This window comes from Arachis hypogaea, chromosome 17 (genome assembly GCF_003086295.3).
Source record: "Arachis hypogaea cultivar Tifrunner chromosome 17, arahy.Tifrunner.gnm2.J5K5, whole genome shotgun sequence".
Taxonomy (NCBI): Eukaryota; Viridiplantae; Streptophyta; class Magnoliopsida; order Fabales; family Fabaceae; genus Arachis; species Arachis hypogaea.
The window spans coordinates 14789257-14802759 of NC_092052.1; the positions used below are offsets into that span (position 1 = coordinate 14789257).

General features: G+C 38.5%; 2 non-coding genes across 2 annotated transcripts; one reads left to right on the forward strand and one right to left on the reverse strand.

Annotated features, from left to right (window-relative positions):
• Window positions 1-1095: 1095 nt before the first annotated feature.
• LOC112768198 (small nucleolar RNA R71) lies at window positions 1096-1203 on the reverse strand. Its single transcript, XR_003185635.1, has one exon. It is a non-coding gene; the product is annotated as a small nucleolar RNA R71 (small nucleolar RNA).
• A 5473-nt stretch (window positions 1204-6676) lies between these two features.
• LOC112767908 (small nucleolar RNA R71) lies at window positions 6677-6784 on the forward strand. The gene has a single exon (XR_003185347.1). It is a non-coding gene; the product is annotated as a small nucleolar RNA R71 (small nucleolar RNA).
• The last annotated feature ends 6719 nt before the right edge of the window (window positions 6785-13503 follow it).

The window sequence follows — 13503 nt, forward strand, 5'->3', positions numbered from 1 at the left end:
TTTCAAATCTTTTTCAAAATAAATTTCAATCACATCTTTTTCAAAATCAATTTCAAAAACTTCTTCTCTAACTTCTTATCTTTTCAAAATTGATTTTCAAATCTTTTTCCAATTAATCTTATCTTGTTTGATTCTTATCTTTTTCAAAACCACCTAACTAATTCTCTCTCTCTCTCTCTCTAATTTTCGAAAATCACTAACCTCTTTTTCAAAATTTTTTTAATTAACTATTTGTTTTAAATTCTAATTTAATTTAATTTAATTTTTTCTTTTTAAAACTTTCGAATTTTAACTTCAAATTTTAAATTAAAAACAAAAATATTTTTTTTTATTTTATTTAATTTTTGAATTCTTCCCTCTCTCATCTCCTTCTAATTATTTATTTATCTACTAACACTTCTCTTCTACTCAAAAATTTGAATCCACTCTTCTCCTCTGTGTTTGAATTCTTATCTTTTCCTTCTTCTATTCTTCTCTTCTTATACTCACATAAGGAATCTCTATACTGTGACATAGAGGATTCCATATTTTCTTTTCTATTCTCTTCTTTTTCATATGAGCAGGAACAAGGATAAGGACATTCTTGTTGAAGCTGATCCTGAACCTGAAAAGACTCTGAAGAGGAAGTTAAGGGAAGCTAAAGCACAACTCTCTGGAGAAAACCTGACAGAAATTTTCGAAAAAGAAGGAGACATGGCCGAAAATAATAACAATGGTGGAGATGCAAGGAAGATGCTTGGTGTCTTTACTACACCAAATTTCAACTTACATGGAAGAAGCATCTCAATCCCTGCCATTGGAGCAAACAATTTTGAGCTAAAGCCTCAATTAGTTTCTCTGATGCAACAAAATTGCAAGTTTCATAGACTTCCATCAGAAGATCCTTTTCAGTTCTTAACTGAATTCTTACAGATCTGTGATACTTTTAAGACTAATGGGGTTGATCCCGAGGTCTACAGGCTTATGCTTTTCCTGTTTGCTGTAAGAGACAGAGCTAGAATATGGTTGGACTCTCAACCTAAAGATAGCCTGAACTCTTGCGATAAGCTGGTCACGACTTTCTTAGCCAAGTTCTTTCCTCCTCAAAAGCTTAGCAAGCTTAGAGTGGATGTTCAAACCTTCAAACAGAAAGAAAGTGAATCCCTCTATGAAGCTTGGGAAAGATACAAGCAACTAACCAAAAAGTGTCCTTCTGACATGCTTTCAGAATGGACCATCCTGGATATATTCTATGATGGTCTGGTGCACAAAAATTGTGATTACACTTTGATTATGTAAAATTCATTGCTCTTTCTTTCCCTGGTAATGGCGCCAAAAATATGATGCCAATACCATGGTTCACAACTTCGCACAACTAACCAGCAAGTGCACTGGGTCGTCCAAGTAATACCTTATGTGAGTAAGGGTCGAATCCCACAGAGATTGTTGGTATGAAGCAAGCTATGGTCACCTTGTAAATCTCAGTCAGGCAGATATAAAATAGTAATGGGGTTTTCGAAAATAATTAATAAAATAGGGATAGAAATACTTATGTAAATCATTGGTGAGAATTTCAGATAAGCGCATAGAGATGCTTTCGTTCCTCTGAACCTCTGCTTTCCTGCTGTCTTCATCTAATCAGTCTTACTCCTTTCCATGGCTGACTTTATGTAATGCATCACCATTGTCAATGGCTACTTTCGGTCTTCTCTCGGGAAAATGATCCAAATGCCCTGTCACGGCACGGCTAATCGTCTGGAGGCATCACCCTTGTCAATGGTTACATCCTATCCTCTCAGTGAAAGTGGTCAACGCACCCTGTCACGGCACGGCTATTCATCTGTCAGTTCTCGATCATGCTGGAATAGGATTTACTATCCTTTTGCGTCTGTCACTACGCCCAGCAATCGCGAGTTTGAAGCTCGTCACAGTCATTCAATCATTGAATCCTACTCGAAATACCACAGACAAGGTTTAGACTTTCCGGATTCTCTTGAATGCCGCCATCATTCTAGCTTACACCACGAAGATTCTGATTAAGAGATCTAAGAGACACTCATTCAATCGGAAGTAGAACGGAAGTGGTTGTCAGGCACGCGTTCATGGGGAATGATGATGATTGTCATGTTCATCACATTCAGGTTGAAGTGCGAATGAATATCTTAGAAGCAGAATAAGTTGAATTGAATAGAAAACAGTAGTACTTTGCATTAATCTTTGAGGAACAGCAGAGCTCCACACCTTAATTTATGGAGTGCAGAAACTCTACCGTTAAAATTACATAAGTGAATAGAAGGTAAGCATGGCCGAATGGCCAGCCTCCCATGGAGGTCTAGAGATCTAAAAATGATCAAAAGATTCAAAGATATCTAATACAATAGTGAAAGGTCCTATTTATAATAAACTAGCTACTAGGATTTACAGAAGTAAGTAATTGATGCATAAATCCACTTCCGGGGGCCCACTTGGTGTGTGCTTGGGCTGAGCTTGAGTGTTACACGTGTAGAGGTCATTCCTGGAGTTGAACGCCAATTTTGGTACCAGTTTGGGCGTTGAACTCCACTTTGCAACTTGTTTCTGGCGCTGGACGCCAGAATTGGGCAGAGAGCTGGCGTTGAACGCCAGTTTGCGTCGTCTAAACTTGGGCAAAGTATGGACTATTATACATTTCTGGAAAGTCCTGGATGTCTACTTTCCAACGCAATTGGAAGCGCGCCATTTCGAGTTCTGTGGCTCCAAAAAATCTACTTTGAGTGCAGGGAGGTCAGAATCCAACAGCATCAGCAGTCCTTCTTCAACCTCTGAATCTGATTTTTGCTCAAGTCCCTCAATTTCAGCCAGAAAATACCTGAAATCACAGAAAAACACACAAACTCATAGTAAAGTCCAGAAATGTGAAGTTAACAATAAAAACTAATGAAAACATCCCTAAAAGTAACTAGATTCTACTAAAAACATACTAAAAATAATGCCAAAAACCGTATAAATTATCCGCTCATCACAACACCAAACTTAAATTGTTGCTTGTCCCCAAGCAACTGAAAATCAAATAGGATAAAAAGAAGAGAATGTACTATAAATTCCAAACTATCAATGAAACATAGGTTCAATCAGATGAGCGGGACTTGTAGCTTTTTGCCTCTTGAATAGTTTTGGCATCTCACTTTATCCATTGAAGTTCAGAATGATTGGCATCTATAGGAACTCAGAGTTCAGATAGTGTTATTGATTCTCCTAGTTCAGTATGATGATTCTTGAACACAGCTTTTTTATGAGTCTTGGCCGTGGCCCTAAGCACTTTGTTTTCCAGTATTACCACCGGATACATAAATGCCACAGACACATAATTGGGTGAACCTTTTCAGATTGTGACTTAGCTTTGGTAAAGTCCCCAATTAGAGGTGTCCAGGGTTCTTAAGCACACTCTTTTTTTGCTTTGGACCTTGACTTTAACCGCTCAGTCTCAAGTTTTCACTTGACACCTACACGCCACAAGCATATGGTTAGGGACAGCTTGGTTTAGCCGCTTAGACCAGGATTTTATTCCTTTAGGCCCTCCTATCCACTGATGCTCAAAGCCTTGGGATCCTCTTTATTTGCCCTTGCTTTTTGGTTTTAAGGGTTATTGGCTTTTTGCTCTTGCCTCTTGGTTTTAAGAGCTTTTGGCTTTTTCTGCTTGCTTTTTTTTCTGTTTCTATTTTTTTTCGTCTATATTTTTTTTCTGCAAGCTTTGCTTTTTGCTACTTTTTCTTGCTTCAAGAATCATTTTTATGATTTTTCAGATTATCAAATAACATGTCTCCTTGTCATCACTCTTTCAAGAGCCAACATATTTAACATTCTTAAACAACAACTTCAAAAGACATATGCACTGTTCAAGCATACATTCAGAAAACAAGAAGCATTGTCACCACATCAATATAATTAAACTAAGTTCAAGGATAAATTCAAAACTCATGTACTTCTTGTTCTTTTGAATTAAAGCATTTTTCATTTAAGAGAGGTGATGGATTCATAGGACATTCATAACTTTAAGACATAGTTACTAACTACTAATGATCATGTAATAAAGACACAAACATAGATAAGCACATAACATAGAAAACGAAAAACAGAAGAAATAAGAACAAGGAATGAATCCACCTTAGTGATGGTGGCGTTTCCTTCTTGAGGAACCAATGATGTCCTTGAGCTCTTCTATGTCTCTTCCTTGTCTTTGTTGCTCCTAGTGATTTTTGGTATTTCTATCTTCGGTTGCTTCCAATAACTATGTGGAGGGAAGTGCATCCCCTGAGGTATCTTAGGGATCTCTTGATTTGCAGCCACATGTTCTACAACTGAGCTATAGATCCTTTACATAATTGTTTTACCACACCAAACTTAGAATGTTGCTCGCCCTCGAGCAAAAGAAGAAGGAATAGATGAAGAAGAAGATGTGGAAAAAAAACTAGGATTATGAGGAAGGAAGGTGGGGATCTTGTGGGATCCACAGATCCTGAGATGATCCTGTGAGGTCCACAGATCTTGAGGTGTCAAGGCATTTACATCCCTGCACCAATTTAGGCATGCAAAATGCCCTTGCACACAACTCTGGGCGTTTAGCGCCAGGTTGGTGCCCATTTTGGGCGTTCAACGCCCATTTGTTGCCCATTTCTGGCGTTGAACGCCAGAACCATGCTTGTTCTGGGCGTTCAGCGCCCAGATGCTGCCCATTTTGGGCGTTCAGCGCCCAGATACTGCCCATTTTGGGCGTTCAGCGCCAGAACCATGCTCTGTTCTGGCGTTGAACGCCAGACAGATGCTTCCTCCAGGGTGTGATTTTTCTTCCGCTGTTTTTGATTCTGTTTCTAAAGTTTTCGTTTATTTTGTGACTCCACATGATCATGAACCTAAGAAAACATGAAAAACAAAAATAAAATTAGATAAATAAACATTGGGTTGCCTCCCAACAAGCGCTTCTTTAATGTCAATAGCTTGACAGTGGGCTCTCATGGAGCCTCACAGATGTGCAGAGCTTTGTTGAAACCTCCCAACACCAAACTTAGAGTTTGGATATGGGGGTTTGACACCAAACTTAGAGTTTGGTTGTTGCCTCCCAACACCAAACTTAGAGTTTGACTGTGGGGGCTTTGGTTGACTCTGCTTTAAGAGAAGCTTTTTCTGCTTCCTCTCCAAGGATGCAGAGAGAGATCCTTGAGTTGTAAACACAAGGTTGTCCTTATTTAATTGAAGGATCACTTCTCCTCTGTCCACATCAATCACAGCTCTTGCTGTGGCTAGGAAGGGTCTTCCAAGGATGATGGATTCATCTTCATCCTTCCCAGTATCTAGGATTATGAAATCAGCAGGGATGTAAAGGCTTTCAACCTTTACTAACATGTCCTCTACTTGTCCATAAGCCTCTTTTCTTGAGTTGTCTGCCATCTCTAATGAGATTTTAGCAGCTTGCACCTCAAATTTTCCAAGTTTCTCCATTACAGAGAGTGGCATGAGGTTTATCCCTAACCCAAGGTCACATAGAGCCTTCTCAAAGGTCATGGTGCCTATGGTACAGGGTGTGAGGAACTTTCCAGGATCCTCTTTCTTCTGAGGCAATCTCAGTAAATCCAATGCATTTAATTCATTGGTGAACAGGGGAGGTTCATCTCCCCAAGTCTCATTACCAAATAATTTGGCATTCAGCTTCATGATTGCACCAAGGAACTTGGCAACTTGCTCTTCAGTGACATCCTCATTCTCTTCATAAGAGGAATACTCATCCGAGCTCATGAATGGCATAAGGAGGATCAATGGGGTCCCTGTGGTCTCTAGATGCTCAGGGTCCTTTGGTTCCTCAAAGGGAAACTCCTTATTGATCACTGGACGTCCCAGGAGGTCTTCCTCCTTGGGATTCACGTCCTCTCCTTCCCTTACAGGTTTGGCCATAGTGATTAATTCAATGGCCTTGCACTCTCCTTTTGGATTCTCTTCTGTATTGCTTGGGAGAGTACTAGGAGGGATTTCAGTGATCCTTTTACTCAGCTGGCCCACTTGTGCTTCCAAATTTCTAATGGAAGACCTTGTTTCATTCATGAAACTTACAGTGACCTTAGATAGATCAGAGACTAAGTTTGCTAAATTAAAAGTATTTTGTTCAGAGTTCTCTGTCTGTTGCTGAGTGGATGATGGAAAAGGTTTATTATTGTTAAACCTGTTTCTTCCACCATTATTAAAGCCTTGTTGAGGCCTTTGATCCTTCCATGAGAGATTTGGATGATTTCTCCATGATGGATTATAGGTGTTTCCATAAGGTTCACCTAAGTAATTCACCTAAGTAATTCACCTCTGCTATTGCAGGGTTTTCAGGATCATAAGCTTCTTCTTCATAAGAAGCCTCTTGAGTACTGTTGGATGCAGCTTGCACTCCATTCAGACTTTGAGAAATCATATTGACTTGCTGAGTCAATATTTTGTTCTGAGCCAATATGGCATTCAGAGTATCAACTTCAAGAACTCCCTTCTTCATAGGCGTCCCATTATTCACAGGATTCCTTTCAGAAGTGTACATGAACTAGTTATTTGCAACCATGTCAATGAGTTCTTGAGCTTCTGCAGGCATTTTCTTTAGGTGAATGGATCCACCTGCAGAAGTATCCAATGACATCTTTGATAGCTCAGATAAACCATCATAGAATATATCCAGGATGGTCCATTCTGAAAGCATGTCAGAAGGACACTTTTTGGTCAACTGTTTGTATCTTTCCCAAGCTTCATAGAGGGATTCACTATCTTTTTGTTTGAAGGTTTGAACATCCACTCTAAGCTTGCTCAGCTTTTGAGGAGGAAAGAACTTGGCTAAGAAAGCTGTGACCAGCTTATCCCAAGAGTTCAGGCTGTCTTTGGGTTGAGAGTCCAACCACACTCTAGCTCTGTCTCTTACAGCAAAAGGGAAAAGCATGAGCCTGTAGACTTCAGGATCTACTCCATTAGTCTTAACAGTATCACCGATCTGCAAGAATTCAGTTAAGAACTGAAAAGGATCTTCAGATGGAAGTCCATGAAACTTGCAGTTCTGCTGCATCAGAGAAACTAGCTGAGGTTTCAGCTCAAAGTTGTTTGCTCCAATGGTAGGGATGGAGATGCTTCTTCCATGTAAATTGGAATTAGGTGCAATAAAGTCACCAAGCATTCTCCTTGCATTATTATTATTTTCGGCTGCCATCTCCTCTTCTTGTTCGAAAATTCCTGACAGGTGCTTGCTGGATAGTTGTAATTTAGCTTCTCTTAATTTTCTCTTCAGAGTCCTTTCAGGTTCTGGATCTGCCTCAACAAGAATATTCTTGTCCTTGCTCCTGCTCATATGACAAAGAAGAGGGCACAGAAAAATAATAATAATAGGGATCCTTTTTACCACAGGTATAGAGGTTCCCCTGTGTGAGTAGAAGAAAAGAAGGAGATGAGAGAGAAAGAGAATTTTCAAAAATAATTTTTGAAAAAGAGTTAGTGATTTTCGAAAATTGTTTTTGAAAAATGTTAGTAATTTTCGAAAATTAAGATTTTAAAAATTGAAATAATTAGTTAATTAAAAAGAAGTTTTGAAAAAGAGGGAAGATATTTTCGAAAATTAGAGAGAGAGAGTTAGTTAGGTGGTTTTGAAAAAGATAAGAAACAAACAAAAAGTTAGTTAGTTAGTTGAAACAAATTTTGAAAAGATAAGAAGTTAGGAAGTTAGAAAAGATATTTTAAAATCAAATTTTTGAAAAAGATAAGATGAGAAGATATTTTTGAAAAGATATGATAAAAATTAGTTTTTTTTTTTAAAAAGATTTGATTTTTAAAATCACAATTAATGACTTGATTCACAAGAAATCAGAAGATATGGTTCTAGAACTTAAAGTTTGAATCTTTCTTAACAAGTAAGTAACAAACTTGAAATTTTTGAATCAAAACATTAATTGTTATTGTTATTTTCGAAAATTTGATATAAAAATAAGAAAGAGATTTTTGAAAAATATTTTTATAATTTTCGAAAATAACTAAGAAAAATGAAAAAGATTTGATTTTTGAAAAAGATTTTGAAAAATATAGGATTTTTAAATTGAAAATTTGATTTGACTCATAAAAACAACTAGATTTTAAAATTTTTTTGAAAAAGTCAAATCTAATTTTCGAAATTTTGAGAGAGAAAAAGGGAAAGATATTTTTTTATTTTTGAATTTTTTAATGATGAGAGAGAAAAACAAGAAAAATGATGCAATGCATGAAAGTTATGGATCAAAACAATGAATGCATGCAAGAATGCTATGAATGTCAAGATGAACACCAAGAACACTATGAAGATCATGATGAACATCAAGAACACATTTTTGAAAAATTTTTAGTGCAAAGAAAACATGCAAGACACCAAACTTAGAATTCTTTAATGCTTAGACATAAAGAATTCAGGAATGCATATGAAAAACAAGAAAAGACACAAAACATGCAAATGCAAAGATCAAACAAGAAGACTTACCAAGAACAACTTGAAGATCATGAAGAACACTATGAATGCATGATTTTTTCGAAAAATGCAAGATGCACATGCAATTGACACCAAACTTATAACATGACTCAAGACTCAAACAAGAACACAAAAAAATATTTTTGATTTTTATGATTTTCTAATTTTTTTTTTTGTATTTTTTCGAAAATTATTTGAAAAACAAAAATAAGGATTTCAAAATCTTTAATATGAATTCCAGGAATCTTGTGCTCTTTAGTCTAAAGCTCCAATTAAAGGGTCAGACATGGCTTAATAGCCATTCAAGCTTTAGAATGGATTTACATCCATTGAGGTGATTAGTTGAAGACCAATCCCAAAGGAGTTTGGGTATGGTTTTTCAGCCAGATAGGATTCAACATGTTACCATGAAACTCTAGAATTTATTCTTGAAAGTTTTGAAGCCATAGAATAATTTTTTTTTGAAAACATTTTTATTTTAAAAATTTTTTTTCGAAAACAGATGAGAAACTTTTGAAAGATTTTTGAAAAATTTTTGAAAAGAAAACAAAAAGAAAATTACCTAATCTGAGCAACAAGATGAACCGTCAGTTGTCCAAACTCGAACAATCCCCGGCAACGGCGCCAAAAACTTGGTGCGCAGAAATTGTGATTACACTTTCATTATGTAAAATTCATTGCTCTTTCTTTCCCTGGTAATGGCGCCAAAAACATGATGCCAATACCATGGTTCACAACTTCGCACAACTAACCAGCAAGTGCACTGGGTCGTCCAAGTAATACCTTACGTGAGTAAGGGTCGAATCCCACGGAGATTGTTGGTATGAAGCAAGCTATGGTCACCTTGTAAATCTCAGTCAGGCAGATATAAAATAGTAATGGGGTTTTCGAAAATAATTAATAAAATAGGGATAGAAATACCTATGTAAATCATTGGTGAGAATTTCAGATAAGCGCATAGAGATGCTTTCGTTCCTCTGAACCTCTGCTTTCCTGCTGTCTTCATCCAATCAGTCTTACTCCTTTCCATGGCTGGCTTTATGTAATGCATCACCATTGTCAATGGCTACTTTTGGTCTTCTCTCGGGAAAATAATCCAAATGCCCCGTCACAGCACGGCTAATCGTCTGGAGGCATCACCCTTGTCAATGGTTACATCCTATCCTCTCAGTGAAAGTGGTCAATGCACCCTGTCATGGCACGACTATTCATCTGTCGGTTCTCGATCATGCTGGAATAGGATTTACTATCCTTTTGCATTGTCACTACGCCCAGCAATCGCGAGTTTGAAGCTCGTCACAGTCATTCAATCATTGAATCCTACTCGGAATACCACAGACAAGGTTTAGACTTTCCGGATTCTCTTGAATGTCGCCATCATTCTAGCTTACACCACGAAGATTCTGATTAAGAGATCTAAGAGACACTCATTCAATCGGAAGTAGAACGGAAGTGGTTGTCAGGCACGCCTTCATGGGGAATGATGATGATTGTCACGTTCATCACATTCAGGTTGAAGTGCAAATGAATATCTTAGAAGCAGAATAAGTTGAATTGAATAGAAAACAGTAGTACTTTGCATTAATCTTTGAGGAACAGCAGAGCTCCACACCTTAATCTATGGAGTGCAGAAACTCTACCGTTAAAATTACATAAGTGAATAGAGGGTAAGCATGGCCGAATGGCCAGCCTCCCATGGAGGTCTAGAGATCTAAAAATGATCAAAAGATTCAAAGATATCTAATACAATAGTGAAATGTCCTATTTACAATAAACTAGCTACTAGGGTTTACAGAAGTAAGTAATTGATGCATAAATCCACTTCCGGGGGCCCACTTGGTGTGTGCTTGGGCTGAGCTTGAGTGTTACACGTGTAGAGGTCATTCCTGGAGTTGAACGCCAGTTTTGGTACCAGTTTGGGTGTTGAACTCCACTTTGCAACTTGTTTCTGGCGCTGGACGCCAGAATTGGGCAGAGAGCTAGTGTTGAACGCCAGTTTGCGTCATCTAAACTTAGGTAAAATATGGACTATTATACATTGATGGAAAGCCCTGGATGTCTACTTTCCAACGCAATTGGAAGCGCACCATTTCGAGTTCTGTAGCTCTAGAAAATCCACCTTGAGTGCAGGGAGGTTAGAATCCAACAGCATCAGCAGTCCTTCTTCAACCTCTGAATCTGATTTTTGCTCAAGTCCCTCAATTTCAGCCAGAAAATACCTGAAATCATAGAAAAACACACAAACTCATAGTAAAGTCCAGAAATGTGAATTTAACATAAAAACTAATGAAAATATCCCTAAAAGTAACTAGATTCTACTAAAAACATACTAAAAACAATGCCAAAAAGCGTATAAATTATCCGCTCATCATGGTCTCTCTGAATTATCTAAGATGTCATTGGACCATTCTACAGGTGGATCCATTCACCTAAAGAAAATGCCTGCAGAAGCTCAGGAACTCATTGACATGGTTGCAAATAACTAGTTCATGTACACTTCTGAAAGGAATCCTGTGAGTAATGGGACGCCTCAGAGGAAGGGAGTTCTTGAAATTGATACTCTGAATGCCATATTGGCTCAGAATAAAATATTGACTCCGCAAGTCAATATGATTTCTCAGAGTCTGAATGGATTGTAAGCTGCATCCAACAGTACTAAAGAAGCATCTTCTGAAGAAGAAACTTATGATCCTAAGAACCCTGCAATAGCAGAGGTGAATTACACGGGTGAAGCCTATGGAAACACCTATAATCCCTCATGGAGAAATTATCCAAATTTCTCATGGAAGGATCAACAAAAGCCTCAACAAGGCTTTAATAATGGTGGAAGAAATAGGTTTAGCAATAGCAAGCCTTTTCCATCATCCTCTCAGCAACAGACAGAGAATTCTGAGCAGAATCCATCTAGCTTAGCAAATATAGTCTCTGATCTATCTAAGGCCACTCTATGTTTCATGAATGAAACAAGGTCCTCCATTAGAAATTTGGAGGCACAAGTGGGCCAGCTGAGTAAAAGAGTCACTGAAACTCCTCCTAGTACTCTCCCAAGCAATACAGAAGAGAATCCAAAAAGAGAGTGCAAGGCCATAACCTTACTTGGTGTGGCCGAACCCAGAGAGGAGGGGGAAGACGTGAATCCTAGTAAGGAAGACCTCCTGGGACGTTCAGTGACCAATAAGGAGTTTTCCTTTGAGGAACCAAAGGAATCTGAGGCTCATCTAGAGACCATAGAGATTCCATTGAACCTCCTTTTACCATTCATGAGCTATGATGACTATTCTTCCTCTGAAGAGGATGAAGACATCATTGAAGAGCAGGTTGCTAAATATCTAGGAGCCATCATAAAGTTGAATGCCAGTTTATTTGGTAATGAGACTTGGGAGGATGAACTCCCCTTGTTCACCAATGAACTAAGTGCATTGATAAGGCAGACATTGCCTCAGAAGAAACCGGATCCCGAAAAGTTCTTCATACCTTGTACCATAGGCACCATAACCTTTGAAAAGGCTCTGTGTGACCTTGGGTCAGGGATAAACCTCATGCCACTCTCTGTAATGGAGAAACTGGAATCTTTGAGGTACAAGCTGCAAGAATCTCACTATAGATGGCAGACAAATCCATGAAACAGGCTTATGGATTAGTAGAAGACTTGTTAGTAAAGGTTGAAGGCCTTTACATCCCTGCTGATTTCATAATCCTAGACACTGGAAGGATGAGGATGAATCTATCATCCTTGGAAGACCCTTCCTAGCCACAGCAAAAGTTGTGATTGATGTGGATAGAGGAGAGTTGGTCCTTCAACTAAATGAGGACAACCTTGTGTTTAAAACTCAAGGATCTCCTTCTGTAACCATGGAGAGGAAGCATGAAAAGCTTCTCTCACTGCAGAGTCAACCAAAGCCCCCACAGTCAAACTCTAAGTTTGGTGTTAGGAGGCCACAACCAAACTCTAAGTTTGGTGTTAAACCCCCATATTCAAACTCTAAGTTTGGTGTTGGGAGGTCCCAACAATGCTCTGAACATCTGTGAGGCTCCATGAGAGCTCACTGTCAAGCTATTGACTTTAAAGAAGCACTTGTTGGGAGGCAACCCAATGTTATTTAATTATATCTATTTATTTTCTATTGTTATTTTATGTTTTTTTAGGTTGATGATCATGTGGAGTCACAAAAACTACTGAAAAATAAAAAACAGAATGAAAAAGAGCATTAAAAATAGCTCACCCTGGAGGAAGAGCTTACTGGCATTTAAACGCCAGTAAGAAGCATCAAACTGGCGTTTAACGCCAGAAAGAAGCATCAAGCTGGCATTAAACGCTAGAAACAAGCACCAGACTGGCGTTTTGCACGCCTAATTGGAGCATGGATGCTAAGTCCTTGACCCCACTGGATCTGTGGACCCCATAGAATCCCCACCTCTTCTTCTCCCCTCTTCACACCTTTTCATAACTCTCTTCCCTAAATATCCTTCACCAATCACCTCCATACCTCTTCCCCGAATACCCTTAACCACTCACATCCATCCACTCTTTCCCATAAACCTCACTTACCTCCAAAATTCAAATTCTTTTCCCTCCCAAACCCAACTCTAATGGCCGAAACCTACCCTTCCCCCCCACCCTATATAAACCCCTCAACACTACTCCATTTTCACACATTACAACCACCACTTCTCCCCCTTGGCCGAATACACCTTCTTCCTCCATCTCCTCCATTTTCTTCTTCTTCTACTACTTCCTTTCTTCTTTTACTCGGGGACAAGCAAACTTTTTAAGTTTGGTGTGGTAAAAGCATTGCTTTTTGTTTTTTCATAACCATCAATGGCACCTAAGGCCAGAGAAACCTCAAGAAAGAGGAAAGAGAAGGCAATTGCTTCCACCTCTGAGTCATGGAAGATGGAGAGATTCATCTCAAATATCCATCAAGACCACTTCTATGAAGTTGTGGCCAAGAAAAAGGTAATCCCTGAGGTTCCTTTTAAGCTCAAAAAGAGCGAATATCCGGAGATCCGACAAGAGATTAGAAGAAGAGGATAGGAAGTTCTCT